The 21,723-nt window shown below is 38.2% G+C and overlaps 1 pseudogene across 1 annotated transcript; it reads right to left on the reverse strand.

Moving 5' to 3' along the window:
- Positions 1–6,475: 6,475 nt before the first annotated feature.
- Positions 6,476–15,312, reverse strand: LOC144653231 (CUB domain-containing protein 2-like; annotated as a pseudogene). Its single transcript, XR_013570706.1, has 7 exons — positions 15,215–15,312; positions 14,614–14,982; positions 10,321–10,688; positions 8,740–9,162; positions 8,269–8,328; positions 7,286–7,342; positions 6,476–6,585 (listed from the first exon to the last, which is right to left on the reverse strand). The product of XR_013570706.1 is annotated as a CUB domain-containing protein 2-like (transcript).
- Between the last annotated feature and the right edge of the window lie 6,411 nt (positions 15,313–21,723).

Genomic DNA, 21,723 nt, shown 5'->3' on the forward strand with positions numbered 1-21,723 from the left:
AAAATATTCTCGGTCCAAAAGTCTTAGTAGTTAATTTGAAAAAATCCTAATGTTTAAAATATCCATGTCTTGGACTGGTTTCTTTCAAATCAAAGAAATTTTCAATCAGCAAAAGCGGCCATGTTTACTTGCCTGGATGTCAAAGGTGGCGTGGCTAAGTAACCAAGCCTTCAAAGCTATAATCACCTCGCGCGGGGTGATTATAGCCTCATAAGCCGAGCATCTCGACCAATCAGAATGCTTCAATTCTTATAATCACCTCTGAAATTATAGGTGGTTTTCACTGTCACGCCGCGAAAAAATAAATCCAAAACTATTGAGTCACAAAAATCAAGAATATTACAGGTTGTAGAAAACTATTATATAAACTACTTGTCCAAGTCTCAGTTCTGTACGTTATTCCGTACTTGAGTTATCCGTCAAAATGTTTCACGCAAATTGAGAGAGCACAGTATGGAATCGCCATGTTGGAGTCTAACTGCTTGGGCTCCAACATGGCGGCCGGAAATCAATGAAAACATCTGGCATTCAATTCTACTACAAAAAGCGGTCAGATCATTCTAATGAACAAGTTAACATTTACAATATCACTTCTCGTGAAACCTCAACTGTCCAGGTTGTTAAAAATCGCAGGATGAAGCATTTTTTAAAGAATACGTGACAGCCTTCGGGCGGCCATGTTTGATCTCGTGTGGCGTGAAACTTCGAAATTCAAAATGCTCTAACTTAAAGACGGCGAATGCTATCGAGCTAAAAAACCTTCAAAAGGATTTATATTATGCACGTCTAATTGCCATTAAAGGATAAAAACTCAGGGTCTTTCGATTCTGGGTTTTAGATTTTTGATGACGTCACGTGAAAACCAAGAATACTAAATACTAAGGTTAGATAGCATTGGTAAGCTTAGGGACGTACCATTATTTTCTTGGGAGGGGGGGGGGGGGAATGAAAAATGTTCGTCTGCAAACTTTTTTTTTTAGTTTATGCACCTCTGCAAACATTTTTTTCGAAATTCTTACTATTTTTTTATTATACATATCGTTTTTGCAAACAATTTATTTTGTCTTTCCAGGCCCTGCAAACAATTTTTTTTCAATATTTTTCATCCCCCCCCCCCTCCAAAAAAATAATGGTGCGTCCCTTAGTACTATTCTATTTACTTATACCTGGTAATCAAGGCAATATTTTCTTTCAGAGCTTTAAGAGCATGATTCATGCAACCTGGCGTATGATAATGTTCATTCTGTCACAGAAGACGATTACTTCTTCCTATTTCCCAGTAAACATTTGGGTCACATCGTTTATCGTTTAGGCTTTTCACGGGTCAACGTTTCTTCAATCAGGTATAGACTAGACGACTTTCATAAAATTTGAAAGTTATGACGCATTTTTTTGTAAAAGTCGGTAACAGGATTTTTCTTAAGTAATTTGACCTGCTGAAAACGAAAATGTTTGTTACCAAAAATTCTTTTGCTGACGTCACAAAAAAGGCACCTAAAATGACGTCATTGCACCGTTAACCCTAACCGTAACTTCCAGAATATTAAAGCAATCACAATGAAACTTAGAGGATATATGGTTTTCCGAAAATCTATCTTTTGTTATATGTCACGTGGGATGATTACGTCACATCACGTGACAATTACATCATAATGTCAAAACAGGCGCCATCTTGGATCCGCCATCTTGAATTTTAAATTTTTTTCCAAAACGTCAGAAAATCGCCAAAAATTACTGAAAAGTACTCAAAATGAATAAAACGGTGCAAAACAAAAAACCTAAAAAGATTTTGTGTTCTATTAATTTCATTAATAGAACACAAAAATCACAAATTTTGGAAAACATTCCTGTGAAAATGCCATTGCCATTGTAATGTCAAGTTCCCCAAACAACAACCTATCCTACCAAATTATTTCCAGATAAATTTTAGATAAACTCGCAAAGTTGGCAGCGTTCGGTTAATTCTTGAAAAAAGTTATAAGCGTTCAAAGTTAGCGCGGTTACTTCCCCCTCCCACCTTCCCCTAGCGGTCTGGATAGGGTTAACTTTGTGGATAAAAATAGGTTCTAAGCCGTATGACTATATTTGCATCTTTTTTATACCAAATAAATTGCCTCCAACCTAGTTCCTGCCTTTCTTAAGAATAGGCCACAGAAAGCATTCCAGGCAACCTGTGGTGTCATGTAATGACGCCACAGATAGCTTGCCGTTTAACTACACAGCGACAGGATAATTGAAATGCTGAATGAAAAATTTTAAGAAAAACGACATTTTTTTGTCTGCTGTTCTCAAGACCTTTTGAATGAAAAATATAATAAATACTGTCGACTTTATAGGCTGTTCAACTGTGGCTAAAAGTTAAAGAAACAACTGAGATCTATACCTTTACTGTTATGGAATTTTCGTTGGGTCTATAAAAAGGAACGGTTTCATTAAAAAAAATACGAACACATTCCTTGGACGTTTCGCTATAAGGAAATAGTCATTTACATCTTTGCCTTATACTTATTCATATTGGCGGTGTTTTTGCTTCAAATATATCTGAGAAGAAATAAAAGTACTGAACCAGCTTTATAGGCAATGATAAGGCTTTTAAGTTATCGAAAGTTGGAGCGTTATTCTTGTGCATCGTGTCCCAGAATTTCATCTTTGACGATTCATCTTGCTCCTGTCAAGACACAGTTTCCAACTTTTTGCACCACAAATTCTCTCACCTGTTTTTGCTTTTTTGACCAAGCTCTTTGGTATTTAACAGCGACAGATCGTTCGTGGCAATGCTATAAAGTCAGGTTTAATTTTCTGGTGGCGAAAATACTTTTAATTACTCAAGGATGGCGAGCAATAAAGATTCATCCTTCTTGCCCCAATCTTTCCTATCAGGAGTACACTTGTTGCGGGAAAACTTCTTGGCTCAATCCAAACACTGTGTGTGTAATATCAGCAATCTGTGACAGAGGATTATAGAACAGTGCCGCTCTACTCAATGCTGATTACTTCTTGGATATGTCCACGATCCCTCCTGCTCTTTTCCCGATCCCATTTAGCCATTCAAGACTGTGATCAGCACTGACCTGGCTGAATTTGCTTGCATTCCATTTGAAAAGGAAGTTTCCCTTCATATGGCAATATCGGGCGGAAACTTTCAAGTACAGATCCCATATCCCCTCTCTATGATCCCGTGTGAGAATTAAGAGGATAGAGTCCATTTCCATGTAGTTCCAACAAAACGTGAAATTGACCTTTTCTTCGGATCTTTGTGTTACAAATTCGTCGTCAAGGGTATATTTTTCTTTTCCAAAGTTCGTAATTTTTGTGTTCTATTAATGAAATAAAGTTAACATTAATGCAATTATTTTCACCTTTTTAGTTTTTTGCAACGTTTTATTTATTTTGAGTATTTTTTTTAGTAATTTTGGGCGATTTTCTGATGTTTTGGGAAAATTATGAAATCCAAGATGGCGGATCCAAGATGGCGCCTGTTTTGACATCCTGATATAATTGTCACGTGATGTGACGTAACCATTACACATGACGTATTACAAAAAATAGATTTTTGGACATACTATATATCCTCTAAATTTCAATGGGATTGCTTTAATATTTAGGAAGTTACGGATAGGGTTAACGGTGTAATGACGTCATCTTAGGTGTCTTTATTTGTGACGTCATTTTGAGACTGAAGATCGCAAAAAAATTTTTGGTAACAAGCATTTTCGTTTTCAGCAGGTCAAATTACTTAAGAAAACTACTGTTACCAACTTTTACTAAAAAATGCCCCTTGATTTATCTGAGAATGACTTTACGCAAATACCGACTAGTCTAGTATATTCTGGAACATTGCCCGTGTACTTGTAGTTTAGCTATCAATAAACGAGGTGCCTATTCCTGATTCTTCACTTGTCTGCGTTGTATGATATTTAGTGCAAAAATTATTTGTTCTCGTTTCACTGCAGAGTTATTAGAGAACAAATTACTCTTTGAATGGCATGATCTTGTTCTGACATTCGTCCGCAAAAGCATGTTGAAATAGTGATTATCCAGAAAACTGGAAGTAAACCGAATAGAACAAGATGAAAATCTAAAACAGCTCAAGAAAAATTAATTTATTTTTTGAATAGACCATCTTGATCATCTGCAAAGCAACGTGAAGTCACAAAATTCTTGATTGTAAAGGGGGACCACGATTGTAGACTTCCAGTTTAAGTGGAACGTTGTCTTATAGATGGAGGATACAACTGTAGTTTGAAAATCAGAAATAGATCGAGACGATTTGAGAAATGCTTAACTAAAATAAAAAAAAACTTTATAAACAGATCATCTCCGGCCGTTCTGGTTGCGTACTGACTCACCGGTGTTGAACTGATAAATTTTGCTCGAAAATCAGGAAAATCGGCCCTTGGTATGCTGCACTTCTAACCCCTCCCCCCCCAAGAAACAATGTCTACCAATGAAATAACTCAAAGTAAGGGACAGACCATTATTTTTTGGAGGGGGGGGGATGAAAAATATTGAAAAAAATTGTTTGCAGGGCCTAGAAAGACAAAATAAATTGTTTGCAAACACGATATGTATAACAAAAAATAGTTAGAATTTCGAAAAAAATGTTTGCAGAGGCGCATAAACTAAAAAAAAAGTTTGCAGAGGAAAATTTTTCATCCCCCCCTCCAAGAAAATAATGGTCCGTCCCTAAGTACTACTTTTTGCCGTCACTTCTTTTACTACACATATTTGCTAATAACAGCATTACTTTCCAACTAAGAATTCTATTCAAAGATTGATTTTTAATAAAAACAACTCAGTATACATTCTAAGATAACTAAAACATTCCACCACTACTATATTAACAAAAAGAACAAAACTTTCTATAATCTTACTGAAAATACTGGAACCAGTAGTGCGATCGGTAGAAGACATTTAAAGAAGATATTTTAAGCCGATCTGTTTTTCTTTTCTAAATTTTCGGTGACATCTGCTCACCTTCATCAGAGTTAGTAACAACACGTGCAATTACGTAACAACACGTGCAATTACGTAACACGTTGCATGCAAACGGTCTGTCAACACACAACACAGGAATTTATGTCCTTATGGCAAAAAATATATTCTTAGTAACAAAGAAGTTGGCTACGTCGCATGCGCGCGTAGCCACAAAAAACGACGTTTCGATGTCTTCATGACGTCGACGTTATTATCTAGTTTTACTTTTTAACTTTTCAACAAAATTTTAGGTGTTGATATATATTTTATCAATTAAAACAGATACTTTATTATTATTACTTATTATGTACTAGTGTAACCTTTGTACATCTGTCTTCTTTCGTTTTAAAAAGGCGATACCAAAAAGATTGCTGTCACCGTAAGATACTTTTTACACTAATGGCTTTTTACCTTTAAATGGCAAGCGAACTCTGTAGTTCAACACGAGTTTTTCGCTGACGTAACGTATCCGTTGACTTGGGCAGAATTCGCGTGTTATTGGAAAGGGGAGTAATTGACTGTGAAAGGTACTCAACGTTTCGTTCATATTGGCCGTTCCGAGGTTGCGCAGGGAACTGGGGCGAGTTCCAAATTTCAAGACGAAGTTATGGGCCTTGAAACATGGTTAAAAATCCATACAAACGTCTCTTATTTTGAGACAGCGTCCCCCCAAACCATATAAACGCTTAAATTTTTTATGATTTTTGTGATACTCTTTAAAATGGGCAAACATGGTGATTTTCAACTTAGTTTATTTCAAATAATGGGTCTTTGGCAGGATTTTACAGCTGTCACAAAACGGATAAAAATTTTAAGAGTTTATATGGTTTTGGGGGACGCTGGCTTACAATTAGAGACGTTTGTACGGATTTTTAACCATGTTTAAAGGTCCATAACTTCGTTTCTGTGCATCCTGAAAGCATCAAACTTAGTCAAATCACCAATCTCATCGCTATCTTTTATATAGTGGTGTCAGATTATCGATTACTTGAAATTTGAAACTCGGCCCAGTTCCCTGCGCAACCTCGGAACGGCCAATCAGAACGAACGAAATCAGAGCCAACATACTGCTGTTTGAACCAATCAGGAACGAAATCAAAACCAATCGTGACTTGACACGGACTGTATGTTTTCCCGCGCTTGTCACGGTCTACATGTTTTACTGCGTTTGTTACTGGCTGCTTGTTTCCCTGCGCTTGGCTACATATTTTCCCGCGCTTGTTACCGTCTGCATACATTCCCGCGCTCGTTACAGTCTGCATGTTTTCCCGCATTTTTAACTGGCTGCATGCTTTCTTGCGCTTGTCACGGGCTGCATGTTTTCCCGCGCTTAGCACAGGTTGCATGCCGCTCTGCTTCATATTAGATACCTGCTGAAAACAGTTCAGGTTGTTAAATCGAATTATGTGACGGTAATGTTTGGATCGACATGCAAGAGAGGTTGACACTCAGAGGTTTGTTTAGAGTCACTTAAAATAACACTTTTAACTGCTCTGTCAGTTGCTTTTTACACTTGTGAATTGTGACTTCTTCAGGGCCAAAAAATCGAGGCAGCTAAGATCGGCAGCGACACAGATAACACAGTAGCGGTCACTATGGCTCCAGTCGCTACAAAGAAAACAAAAAATAAAAAATCATGACCCAGTTAGTTTTTTGTAGATTATATTAGAGTTCTTCATGAATAAATTCTTAAAGACTGGTCGCGAGGGGAAGAGTGAATTTTGTTTCCCAAAGATGTCAGAGAAGGGACGAAATCCAAGAAAACAATGAGACTTCACGGATACATATTTGTGACTCCACGGCATATTTCAAGGTTTAACCTCACGACATATATACTTGTAAAATTCATTAATAATTCATGAGGGTGCAAACCAATCCTAGCACAGTATTCAGATCACATGTACACAGCTGTAAACCCCCATACAAATCAATCAATAGAATTAACTTTTGATACAAACTCCTGCTCAGCCAATTAGTATTCATTAACTTTTGATACAGATCTCTGCTGATTCGCATAATAATACTTTGCATTCAATTTATTGTTTTCATTTCACAAGTAGAATAAAATATTCGCGTCCGATCTGTATGGGCGTTTACAATTTTAAACGCCCATACAGATCTCCCGCTCATATTTTATCTACTACTTAATGTTTACACAGTCCAATTTCTCGTCTGTCCCTTTTTTTTCTTTAAAAGAATCCTCACAAATCACTGCAGAGCTTTCAAATAGAAACTCAGAAAATAATAGCACAGTAAAGCGTGGAACAAACTGAAAGTTCAATTAACAAAACTAAACTAAGATCATTACTGGTTGGCGGCTTGGCTGTTGTTGTCGTTGATCTTGTTACCATGAGAGAGGTGGAACCTAAAAGAAAATCAGAGACCCAGTGATTATTCTGAGAATTATATTAAAGTTCTGAATGAATGTAACTTGTCCTACACACGGAAGAGAATGTGACTTATTTGCGCTCTACACAAAATACACCCACCACATACAAGTGAAACTGTGACACGCATGCACTAACGCGAATTCTAAAACTCGTGGTAAGGAAAGGCTAAGGATCTGCAGCGTGTATGTTAGCTTGTGTTAAGGCTCCACAAGGCAAGGTATATTTTAAAGATTAGATTATTAGACTAGAGATGTAGATGGAACACTCCTAACAAAGCTAGAAAGATCATCTTCAACGGTGGACCAGTCCAGCCAGTTAAAAATTGTCTGTCTGTCTGTCTGTCTGTCTGTCAGTCAGTCAGTCAGTCAGTCAGTCAGTCAGTCAGTCAGTCAGTCAGTCAGTCAGTCTTCTTCTGTCTGTCTGTCTGTCTGTCTGTCTGTCTGTCTGTCTGTCTGTCTGTCTGTCTGTCAGTCAGTCAGTCAGTCAGTCAGTCTGTCTGTCTGTCTGTCTGTCTGTCTGTCTGTCTGTCTGTCTTTCTTTCTTTCTTTCTTTCTTTAGCAGCCTTTTAAAGAGGACTGGAAGATATTGACTGATATGTTGCTATCTACTTATTGATAGTTTGTCCCACTTTAATATTTATGTGATATTATACTCTGTTTAAATTTTTAAACCTTACTCGGCTTTCATGAAAACCAATTGTAAATTGATGGAATTCCGAGTTTAAATAAAGTGTCACTCACTCACTCACTCACTCTGTCTGTCTGTCTCTCTGCCAGTCTGTCCGTCTATTTAACCAACATCGTCACAAAACATTGCATAGCTTTCAAATAGAAAAAAAAGAAAATCTTAACACATTACAGTGTGGAACAAAAAGTTGAATCAAGTAAACTCAGATAATTACTGGTTGGCGGTTTTGTTGTTGTTGATCTTGTGACCATTGGAGTGGAGGACTCAAAAGAACCTAAAAGAAAATCAGAACCAGTGATTATTATGCGTACAATAATAATGTGCAGTCTAAAACTCGTTAAAGAAAAGTTTGGGATCTACAGCGTCTATGTTAAGGTCCAACAAGGCATATTTTAAAGCTCGGCGGTTAATATGAAGGCTTAACATAGTATAAAGTATGTCGAGGCCCAACAAGACTCAACAGATTCCTCAATAGTGCGTTAATTAATGACCAGTCTATATATGCTTGATCCTACCTTTTTTAATTTTACTGTGTAAATAAAAATATTTATTGCACAAGGCCCCAGAAGTCTACTAACGGGAAGTTAGAACATGCTAAAAGGATGGTGCTCAAGTTTTTCCGGTTTTAAAGCATTTTGATAATCATACAGACACTTTATAAACAAAGAGAAGTAAAGATAATTACAGGTTGGCAGTTCGCTTGTTGTCACGGTCGATGATGTTGTTACTGTTAGAGACGGAGGATCAGACATCTCGGAGTATTGTGCTTCAAAACCTCGACCAAGTGAAAAGCCTGCATGGAACTTAACAAACATCTGGTTACCACTTGAAACCTTTTGTTCAAGGGTAGAGTTGTGACAGAAACGTCCCAGTAAAGTGGAATTTTCTGAAGCACCATCATAAACCTCGACATAAGTACAGGTATCTGAACTGCAAGAAAGTGCACATGAACCAAGGGCGAAACAAGTGAATGCAAACTTCACACGTTTGCCAGCTGGTACAGAAATGATCCACGAGCAAATCCTGGACGCAGGATAATTGCTCATAGGGTAGTTCGGGCTGCTCAATTTTCCATTACCAGAGAGAGGAATTGCTTCAGTAGGACAAACTGGAAAATTAACACAAAGGTACAGAGTTAAAACGTCAGTACAATGAGTTACTGACAAATGGATTTCTTTAATTTAAGTTTTACAGGTGTCAAAACAACTACAGATTGAGGTAAAGTTTAACTTCCCTGCTACGGTTTGTCGGCCACGACAAATCGGGAAGCAAGTAGTCAAGACGTTTTTATAGCGTAGCTCCCAGCGGCCCGAAGGGCCGCAGAGCAGAGCCCCATACCCACAGAAAAGTAACAGAACCATGTATTTGAGTTTTCATGCTCATCATGGCTAGCGGCACGGTTCGCGGGCGCGTACGACGTACGTCGTGCAACATGGCGGCCATACTCCAGGAAAAGGTTTAGTTAACGTCAGCTTACAACTTTGATATTGGACGTTCATGTCATGGTCAATTGACGGGGAGTTTCGTGTTTCAATTTAATGGTCACGAGAAGAGAAGAGAGACTCCTTCTCTTTTCTCTCCCGCGAGGGGAGTTAATAGTTTTAATAATAACAGTTAAAGTAAAACTTGAGACATAATTGAGGCGCGTCGTATTGACATTGCGACAGACCGATTACCGTTTAAAACTCGCAACGTAAACCGCCTTCGTTTAAATTCAAATCATATCGCCCCCAAACCGGTGAAAAAATACACAGGAACGTAGGTAACTAAGAACATTTTTCTTTAAGATTATGAATAACTAATACGACGTTTGGGTTCCCTGTGTAATAAGCATGTGTTTGAATGTTTTTATTAGTCGCCACTTCAAGTTCGGACCCTTTCCTGTCATTAGATTGTTGAAAGCAAGGCCAAACTTCGTGTACTTAATTCTTAGTGGCCGCTTTATAGGGCTAGATATAATAGACGAATTCCTGTTGGGACAGCCGAAAGGTGGCCGCGGCCGCTTAATAAAGGTGTCCGCTAAATAAAGGTTTTATTTATAGTATTGTGCTGCAATACTTTCTGGACTTTGATAACTGGCCGGTATAGGGGGTGGCCGCTTAAATAGGGGATTGACAGTAGTAACCGTATGTAAGATTTCATAAATCTTTCATCTGGATGTCTGAATAACATTATTACCTGAAATGAAAGCCAGAATGATTACATGTATCAGTGAAACACTTTTCTGATACGAGTTTATATGAATCACTAATTGGTTGACGCTTACCAGGAGGTGTGAAGCTCAACAGAGTGTAAGTTGCCTTAAATCCCTTAGTCTGCATCTCATTTCTACCATCAGAGAAAAAACGCACCTTCAAACTATCAACAACTGAGTAAATTACACCTGGGTTACTACAGTGTTTCCCAGTTGCGGATCCATCAGAGGTGTAACCATTTTGGATGTCCAGAAAATCACATGTGCCGCAGTTAATATAGACCCGAAAATGTCCATGTCATCAAATTCTAGCTGCACATGGCTTCCCTTTTTGGCTGTAATTTGCCAGTTGCAGTCCTGGTTGTTTGGATACCTTCTAGGGTAGAAAGGACTTGTGATAACACCTGATGCTTCATTCAACTGTGCCATCGTTGGACATACTGAGAGGCAACGATTTCAAAATACAATAAATACCAATTCATCCTGATTACCCTTATGCCCTTATGGTAACATGGATTTTATTTTTTTACCTAAAGCATAATAAGGCAAACTTGGTTGAGGTGTAAAAGTGATGACATTAAAGCCGGATTACACGGGCAATTTTATGAGACAAATATATTTGATCGTGTAGATGGCACAACAATAATTTATCAACAGTTCCAGTCAAAGTTTAGTGCGCCAGTTATGACTTTGGAAAGCAGAGGTACGCGTTGAACATTGCCCAGTGGGAAATTGGGAGACTTGGGACCACCAATGCTGACGCAATATTTGCTACATTTTATGTGACGAGCAATTTTTCGTATGTGACAACTTTTATTTGTCACATAAAAGCTAACACGCCAACTTCTCAGAAAATGTGTTTGCCACATAAGGCCGCACATGGCTTGCTATTATGGTTGCTTCCAGCAAAAAAATAAAATAAAATGGGTCTCTGAAAATGGTAAATGCATGATGACTATGAAATTTAGTGTTTCTGTTGTTGTTACCTGTCTTTATATGAATCTGTCTGCAATTGTTGACTACTGTAAAGGGACGTTAGTAGAGCGTATTATCGCTTTATAATTGGTTTGAACCCAGGCGTATCAGTAGTTCGTATAGTGTGATCGTCCGGGTGAGAGTAGTTCTGAAAAGAACTGTTGTTGGTGACAACGTGAGCTGAAGTAATCTTCAGAGTCAAGTGAAAAGTTGTCGAATATCTCCTATTTGGGAAAAATGGCCGTCCTTAACTTTGAACAGCCGCCTGACTATGAAAGGTGGATGGACATTGTCCTTATTTTCTATTTTAATATGTTTATTTTCATTATTCTGCTGGATCAAGGGGGGTGACTAGCCACCCAATCTACTCCCCCCTGGATTCGCCCCTGGATGAGGCAAGATCTTGCTAGTAGGAAATCCAGAATCTCTGAAACACTTTTTATACATCTTCTATAAGGTATTTCTTGAAAAAATCAAACTTGTTCACGAAGCAAGTGCCTCGTCTTGCCTCTTGCTAGTTACGGCCCTGGTTTGTATAGGCAATTCAAAGAATTCGATGCCAAATGGCGTAATTTCTACGTTATTTAAGAAATAGAAAACATGTTCCGTGTTTCTATTGAGTTTTAGTAGAAACTCAGCTGTGTTCTATTGGAAATCCGCGAATCTGATTGGTTCTCCCACTGTTTTCTATTTTAACAATAGAGTGTATCTGTCGAGGAACTATCGGCTGATAGTTGCCCGCGGAAATTTGATGTTCTTAAAACAAATATTAGCCCGAGAAGCGAAGCTTCGAGGGCAAATATGCTAGTTTTAAGAACATCAAATTTCCAAGGAGCAACTATCAGACCGATAGTTCCGAGACAGAAACACTCTATTGTCTTTATTGTTCACCACTAAATTTTTTTCCTCGCGCACATACAAAAACAAGCATCGTGAATTATTTTTACTTTTGAGGATAAAAAACTCAATTGAAAGCCGAAATTTAACAAACGAAACAAAACCAGACGAGAAACCCACTAAATGCAGTGAATTTGGTTGGGTTTTTTTTGTCTGCAGGCAGCTTGTTTACAAAAAACAGTCACGGGCGGGCACTGCGGACGGGCACTATCGCGTCACGTGTTCAATTTTAACCAATCAGAATCGGAGAAAATTTAGTGGTGAACTATAATTAACAATTAGACTACGAGCCCGAGTTTTCTATGAGCAAATAGTCAACGAGGCGCAGCCGAGTTGACTATCGCTCATAGAAAACGAGGGCGAGCAGTCTAATTGTTTTAGTAGAAACTCTAAAGGATTGCAGTCCAAAACCTACAATATTGTGCACTTTGAAGACAAAAATCAAGAAAATTTACCGCTTAAAGAGCTACGCGAGCGCGCGACTGTTTTCTATCGACGAATAGAAATCAGTGGGAGAACCAATCAGATTCGCGGATTTCCATTAGAACACAGCTGAGTTTCTACTAATTGCTCATAGAAAACTCGGGCTCGTAGTCTAATTGTTAAATAGAAACACGAGTGGAAGTTTGGAAGAACTGAGAAAAGCTGTGGAAACACTCGTCTATCGACTCGTGTTCCCACAGCTTTTTCGAGTTCTTCCAAACTTTCACGAGTGTTTCTATAACTCGATAGAAACACAGAAAACATGTTTTCTATTTCTTTTAGAAAACAGCACAAAGAAAATAACGCACATCAAAGTAATATTTAGCGCTTAAAACGTAGATTCTCTTCACCTCGCGGTTTTACGTCATGAACATAATCAACCAATCATAGTAAGGGAGTCAATGAACAGAAATAAATCAACTGTTCAACATTCGCTTCAAGGCTAAAATTCACCGTTTTTTGGCCAAACAAACAAAGAAAACAGACCCCAAAGTTAATGTAATTATGAGAAATAACTAAGCCGATGGTTTTACTGAAGTCAAGCACTGGAAGGAGTCAAGAATTTGACAAGAATTGTGGTTTTATTTCGCTTCATCGACGTAACCGAATGCATAGGCGTACGGGCACCTTCGGACCTGGGAGGGCGGAGACCTTATTGCCCGAAAAAAAAATAACATGCATTGAAAGCTGAATGAAAAGGAATATAAAATGGACAACAGAACCAAACGTGCATTGAAATAGTCGTGTAAACCTTGCCTTCTTGATTAAAGGAAACGATAGTTTCGTGGCGTTGCCCGAATGCACTGAATCTAGTTCAACTAAACTTAAAGTATTTTGGGGGAGCCAATTTGTATTGTTTTTCCCCCACTTGAAAGTTACACAAAAGCGTGTGAAACATTCAAGGATGAATGGGTTAAAACCTTTCGTTGAAAGTTTTGAGTTAGCCCTGGGAACTTAATATTTGAGTCAAAAAGAGCAAAGCTGGATCCACCGCGAGCAAACGCTTAAGCTATAGAAAAGCTGATAGCGACTGAATCAAACTGAGGGGCCACACTGAATTTGCGAGAAATCTCGAACATGATTAAAGCAATTTGCGAGAGGAAAGGAAAGCAAATGAAAGAGAAATTTGGACTTTTGAACCACAAAGTTTGCATTATTTTCAATACTTTTTCTGTCGATGTAATTCATTTGAACGTAATGTTGAGAGTTGTCGGCTTATTTTCTATTTTTTTCTCCAGGCTTGTTGCCCGAATTCTAAGCATTTTGCCCGAAAAATTTCGGCACTGGGGGGGCTGCAGCCCCCCTCGCCCCCCCCGCCTCGTACGCCTATGACCGAATGGTTTGACGACTGACGCTGCCGATCGAGCGACTCGAACCTTGGAGGTGAAAGTGCATTATTTTTCTGTCAAAAGAAGTTTGACTCGGCATTTTGGACGAATATCTTGTCCTATTAAGGAGCTGTGAATAGTTCTGAAGTGCTGCAAAGCCTAGAATGAAGTGAAGTTGCGCCAATTGAATTCATATACTTCTTTGAAAGGTCAGCCGCTTCGATAATTCCTTTCACAGACTATTTTTGAATGTGTAGCGGGCTCTGTAAACATCTTACTCGCTTGTTTTCAAGTGTTCAAATATTTGTTTAGTCTTAACCTGGTTTTTGTCAGCTGTGACATTAAAATTTGACACAATTCTTAGTTGTTATTTTTGCATTGCTTATTTCAGCGCCGTGAATATTGATTGCCGTGTCTACGACAACTGTCTGTGTCTCCATCGAGTTATAGAAACACAATTTTTAACCAATCAGCACACGTATTTTCTTTGTGCTATTTTCTAATAATGAATCGTAAACTCATTTTTTGGTAAAAAAATTCACTGTGAAATTGGAAGAATTTGGCTTGATGAGAAAGCTATAATTCAGTTTTTACTTTACCATACCCAACTAGCTGAAAGGACTACAACCAAAACTACTGTGATTTTGGTTGAAGTGAAGCACCCCTGTCAAGTTTTACTTACTGTCATTTTCAGTGATCGCCTCATAAGATGCCTTGAATCCTGAGAATACATTGTTTAGCGACAGCAATCTCACTTGGATGAAATTCCCAACAGAGTACACTGGAGCAGGAATGTTTTGTCCACAAAGCTTGAATTGTTGAGCGTTATCGTCTGAAGCGACATTAGTAACAAAAACACGTGCACCACCAAAGGTATTTGAACAGTCGGTATTCTGATTTGGTTCCAGTGTGAAGTTGAAGAAGGTAAGTTTGATGATGTGCCCAGCAGGAACTGTGATATTCCAGGCACAATCACTGTTTCTCATGAAATTGCCAGGGAAATTCTCGCTGGTTAGGAATCCACTAGATCCAGTAAGGGCATCTCCACATGCTGCAAGAAAAGAACCAACCTGACATTACTTATTTTACATCAAAATAAAGAGGGTTGGTTGTATTTGCGTCGTGTTCCGACATATACGTGTATACGCCAGCAGGGCCTTGATGATTGTGATCAAGAAAACTTATTTGTCTTTCAACTTAAGTAAAAAACATTAATGCAATGTTAATGTAGAACAAATTATTTGGTTCACCGTTAATATGATTATGGTAAAAATAGTACTTACGATTTGATGCCACATGGATTAATTGAGAAACAACTGCAAATACAAGAACGATACAATTATATGTCATGACAGAACCACTGCAAAATGCCAATAAAACAACAAAACACTGAAACGCCTACTTGGTTAAAATGGAACACAGAATTTCATCAACATGCCTTTTACGGGAACCAGAATTTCGATTGGTATAGAAGACATTTATAACAAGGTCAGTTAGTCGATCTGTTTGTTTTTTTTTACTAAATTTACGGTGTTTTTTGTTTACGTTCACATCAGAGGAATAAAAGTTCCGTCGTTGAGTGCCAACGGCGGAACTTTTACTTGCTCTGATGAAGGTGAAAAAAAAAACACCGTAAATTTAGAAAAATAGATGGGCTTAAAACCTTGTTACAGATGTCTTTTACAAGACAGTGTCAAGAAATAATCAAAGCCTCCTCGAGATATCGACGTTTTTGCATGAAGTATGAGTCGAAGGTTTATCCTGTGTATTGTTCTTCGAACTTATCATTACAGTTTCTTTGTAGTTTAGTTTAACAATTTCCTATCTTCGCGGAGGAAATGCAGCCATATAATTTTGTCAAAAATGGCTCGTCCGCGCCGGGTATTTATACACATATTCCTTAACATTACACAAATAAACAGTGCAAATTTCTGCGAGATCTGACAATTCTATACTTTAAAATTGCAAGGACCTTTCGAGGCAGTCGATTACGGCAGCGAAATTAGCAAATGAAACAGCAAAATATGAGTTCCACGCTTTGTTTTTGCGACGCCATATTTGAATTGTTATAGTTAGACCGCTGTTCAATGTGTTCAAGGCCGTATCGTTACGATTGCTCCACGAAAAAGCACGAAAAAAAATACGGATATTTCCGACTACTGTCGGAGAAAACATTGCGCATGTCATGATTGCGGCGTAAACAAATCATTACACTCAAGCTGCGTTTTGTCTAGGCTCTGCGAGGGTCGGATATCAAGACCCAGGATTAAACAAAAGCCATATATACAGTGAATGCTTTCGAATTATATTTGAAGACGAAATACGAAAGAATTTTGCTGTTTTTGACTGAAATTCCACTCGAACTGCGTAGATACGATCGCATATTGTAAAGCCGATTCATGCAATATTGCTGTCAACTCGAGGTCTCGTCCCTAACGACATAGGCTGATGACGAAATAGAATGGCGCTTGCATGACCAAATTTGGCCTAATTTTTAACCGCTCCTAAGCTAAAAGAAGCCACCATCTCTTGCATTTGTTTTAACTTCAAAAATATCTTTGAAAAGAGCGAGTTTTTTTGGTATGGTTTATTTTTGACGTTTGTAATTTTTAAACGATGTAAGTGCTAGTGATTATTTATTCGTGTTTTATTTACGCAATCCATTGTTTCGCCTTTCAGACACACGTGCGTTGAGATAAGAAAGCTGACATGTCACTTTTAAAATTGTTATATAACGTTTGTAAATGTGACAAGTCACGTTTTTTCCACGAGATCGCAAGTAATCACCCACAGCGGAAAGTAATCCCTTGAGAAATTGAAACAGTCCCTTGAGAAATTAAAAAAGTCCCTTGAGAGTTTACAAATATGTGGTTCCAAATTTTGTCCACATAACCCCTATTCTACCATCTTAGCTTGTAAACAAGCAAAAACGTCGAAAAAACAATCTGCGTAGTTGGAATAAATTTAGAGATCATTGACAGTATCCGCGTTCGGAACTTAAAAAAGAGTGAAGATAAATGATATTAATGCGGCTTTCCGATCTGTAATATGTTGTGTCATATAATTGGTCATGCAAGCTAAAGTCTGGTTGGCTTCGCATGAACCTTAAGGACTCACAGAAAGTTGATGAGTGTGACAATAACAGCGCGCGCATAGATACAAAGAAATTTAAAACGTATTCATACGCGCGCGCGCTTCTATCGTTGCAAAAGTTTCCGTTTATCACGAAAGCGCACACGAAAGTGTCGCGCCACTTGCTGGTTATAAGGTTGCGTTTTTTGCCTCCTGAGATCAGTTGGCGTAATAACTATAACTCAAGAAGCACAAATCTTGCTCAGTGATCAAAGGCAGCACAAGGTAAATATTTTCGCTTTTTACGCTATCTTAGTTTGTTTACCTTTTCGCTTTAATTGCCTTGCATCCTTTATTCGCTTAGTTTTTATTTTATCGCTTATGTTTGTAATTTTAGACTTAAGTTTCTAGGCAAGGAAAACGTTGCACACGACACTGTTAACCGTTATTTGTAATCTTTAATTTTACTTTTCGTTGTGTAACCTTTAAGCGCATAAACGTATTTCTTTCTAATTTTTTACGACCGTTTGTAATTTTCTTACCTTTGTATTTTAGTTCTCACGTTATTTATGGAATTAAATATCAGTTTGTGAACGCTGTTGTCAAGTTACTCTGGATCACTGTGGCAATAATGAGTCATACTGTTTTGACGCAATCGTTGAAAACAATTTGCGTAAATTATATGCACAAATTCATGCTTTCAAATTCCAATACAGTAAAAACCTGCACAGAAGAAACAAATATTTAAGAACCTCTTACGCTGAAATTTCCATTTATACCTCCTTTAAATAAGAACCTGTTTTAGGTTCTTGTTGCGTCGATTCATTTAAAACTTTGAATTCATAAACCAAATAAAACAAGAAAACGAGCAAAAACAGCTAAAAACAACAGAGTTTGTATTATGTTTAAATTCATGCAGTGGTTGAAATTGAAGTCATTTAGACATGATAACATCCATCCTTGTCGTAATCAACTAACAATACCAATATTCTTTTAGCGACAAAAAACATTTTTTCTCAAGAAAATAAAAACCAATCTTTAGAACCTATGTAGCCTAGAATCCCAATGAACACCATTTATACAAGAACATGTTCAGGCTATCTTGGAGAAATGTTGCTTCTTATATATGCGGGTTTTATAGCATATGGCAGAGTTCTGCCAAATTGTGTTGTAAAGTGAAGGTAGCGACGCGCTGTTTATTTATTTATTTATTTAGCTTGCCTAGTGCATATTTTTCCCGATTAAGAAAAGTTAAATACAAGTGCTTGTGTTTGCTGTATGGTTGTGTAATTGCTTGACCCATGTTCAAAGAATTCGAGTTTACATGTATAATAAGTGTCAGTTCGTTGTTTTTTCTTGAGTGATTATTTAGGTTACGTTCTTTGGCTCGAGATTTTCTTAACCAGTTACATGCATAGGGAGAAAAACTGTAAGCGCCTACATGTGTAATACTCGAACTTCAGCAAAAAAAATATTGAACGAGATTACTATACTTACTCGGTAACTAAAAACTGATCAAGAAACGCCAGTCATATTCTAACTAAAACAACAAAGTACGAAAGAACTTAGTTTAACGACTTATCAGCTTGCTTGAAAAACAAATTTATACAGCCGACATCAACGAAAGTTTCAGTATACAATGTACTCACGTAACACATGTATAACCCAAAGCAGGGAAGCCATTTTGCAAGTATCTTGCTGTACCACAACGGGTCTTAACACGGTACAAATCCCGGGTTGAAATTGTTTTGCGGTGAACGGAACAACTTGCTTCGATCACTATTTGCTGTAACCAAGCGTAAACAGGTATTTACTAAATGAAAAATATTTATTGGTATTCTGATCACGAAAGCGGACGAAAATAGAAGTGAATGATCACCGGAGCGGAATTTCCATGGCTGAATGCATCGATGATATTACTTGGTTGATGTTATTTTACTTGATTGATGTACTCCACAGCTTGTTTGAAGTACAGCAAAAACCCGCGAGTAAGAACCTAACATTTAAGAATCTGTTAAGCTAAAACTTGCAAATTAGACCCCATTTTTATAAGAACCAATATTTGGCCTAAAATTTGAAGACAGGTTCTTATCTTCTAAAATTGATAAAAAATGTTTACTTTTGGGAAAATAAGTTTGGACAAGGCTTTTCTGAACACATATACAATGTGACAGTCATGTTCTGAATGAAAAAATGCTTAAATTTTACATAAACACTTGTTTGGTATGCAAATTTTATACAAATGATAGGTTGAATATTACTAAAGTTCTATTAGCAACAATGTAAATTTTTCCTCAGAAAATAAGAACCTATGTAGAACCTGAATAGCCTAAATTTGTGTTAACTACCATTTATATAAGAACCATGTTTGGGCTAACCTGGAAAAAACTAGCTTACTCGCGGGTTTTTACTGTACTTTACTTGCTTGATTTATTTTCTTTTTAAGTGTTCGGTGTCTTGGGTTCCTATGTGTATTCGACAGCTTTGACAAATTTCCGAGTTTCAGAACCGACCCTAACTTTGGGATATCCAGCTGATCGATTTTGTCTTGAAAAATGGATTCTCTCGTGCCATTACCCCTTTTGTCCACAGTAGTTGTTAGCAGACGGGGTATAAACGAGGAAGACCGTAGGCAGGAGCCCTCCACGTGACAATATTACAAAATTTACTACAAAATCATTATGATTAAGCTGATTGTACTGTTAAACGTGGAGCGAGCTCATAAAAGGGAACGAGAGCAGAAAAAGACTACACTGTTCAAGTCTGGGTCTGGAGACGAGTCAGGTCACTCAGAGCATTCTGTTTCCTGTTACTTGAAGTGCCTGCGGACTCGGAAAGTGGAGCAATCACATTAGCCTGAAAACAGGCTCCTAGAACTAAGTCTCACTTGAGTAATCTCAAATGAATAGGTGTGCTAGACTTTGTGCATTTTAAAAAACCTCTGTGCTAGAGAAGGTACGATGGTCTGTTGCAAGGGAAAAAATCTCCCAGCCCGCGTTAAATTTGGGTTCCATGAAGACGCGCGTTAAAAACGTCACCAGAGGCTTGTATGAAGCGGTGACTTTAGAAATTATACGCTGAGGAGAAGTGTTACTGTAGTCCAAGGGACCAGTGAGGAATTTCGACTTTTTCAATACCTGTATTCTTGTCCCCAGAGCTGCTTGTTCCCCTTTGCCATCTGTGCCTGTGCACGAGCAGCAAGTGGCTCTGGGGACACATGATTTGATTGGCTAGATTTTTAACAAAGGAAATTTAAATAGGCAATCAAATCAATAGTTATGATTTGATTGGCCCTGCCGGCTAAGAGGGACTAGCAGCTCTGGGGACGAAAATGACATGTATCTTCTTGGCTTCGGCTTAACATCACTTAGCTCTGTTTCTGTAGCGTAATACGGCCACCAGATGATCAGCTTGAAATGATGAGCGGCCTTGGCAAAGCTCAAGTAAACTTGAGAGGTACAGTCAACTCTCTTAATAATGGACACCTCTATAAGACGGTCACCTCTTTAAGACGGACACCTTGTGTTGGTCCCATTCCTACCATTTTTCAAACATTTTACTGTAACTGAACTCCCTATAAAACGGACACCTCTCTAAAACGGACAGTTGGAGCTGGTCCCGACGGTGTCCGTTTTAGAGAGAGTTGACCGTACACTGGGTTCTATTGCCTGGAAGATCATGGCACGCCATACCGGACGAAGTGCACCATAGTTATTGAGATTATTAGTAATGTATTTATTCAACATATCAAACCAGTCACTGCACTGGTCTTTTGTAACGACGTTCCAACGCCCTCTCTACTTGAATAAATCTTTCAAAATAAATTTTCAAGGACCCTGTGGAATGAGACGACATACGGTTGTTTCGGCGTGCTGAACGAAGAACATTTGGCACTTTCATTGAGAATTACAGATTGCCTTCTCGGCCAGTACATTCCTTTATAAGGACGACGAACCGCATTCACACCACCCTTGTAGAGTTTCAGTAAGTAGACTGTAGCAGCGGAAATGATGACTTTAGGTGACTTGTAAAGCACGCTATAGGTCGCTATAGTATGCCACTAGCTCATCCCGTAACAGATGGTAATAACGCAGTGCTAGCTAGTGGTTTTGGAACCTGCAATTTTTTGGTTGGCCATTCATGAGCCTCAAAGTTATGCAGGACTGCCAGAGTAAAACCCGTTGCAGCTAGGATACATGTCATAAAGAAATCTAGCTACATGGTCTCGAGTTCTACCATGAACATCCCCTGGGTATCCTTTGGCTAAAACTGAAACACCTCTTCTTGTAAGCCAGGGGGTGTAGGAAGGTCTGCATGCTAAGTACATGTAACTGTTCTTTTTTTAACTATACAGGGAACTTGAACAGTTGAACCCGAAAATGCGCGTGAGGGAGGGGGGAGGGGTTTCTTTAAACAAGGGCGTGGGGGCTTTACTTAATATAAAGGTCTAACCACTGAGCTATGGGGGACTCATGGTGAGCGAGGTCATATTCTGGAGTCTTCAGATGTGACACATGTCCTGCCAACTGCAAGGCTCAAATATGTCCAAATGATAAATGTGAATACATGATAAGTCACCACTCCAAAAAAGTCTCCAAGTCACCACTTATCATGTATTAACTCATTATACTTAGGAAATTAATAGTCTGGCTGAGGTCAATGCATACGCGTATGCTTCCATCGGGTTCTTATCTTTAGACACTGTAAGAGATAGGCTTTT

The sequence above is a fragment of the Oculina patagonica genome, chromosome 5, assembly GCF_052425735.1.
Source record: "Oculina patagonica isolate OP01 chromosome 5, crgOcupat, whole genome shotgun sequence".
In the NCBI taxonomy this organism is placed as follows: Eukaryota; Metazoa; Cnidaria; class Anthozoa; order Scleractinia; family Oculinidae; genus Oculina; species Oculina patagonica.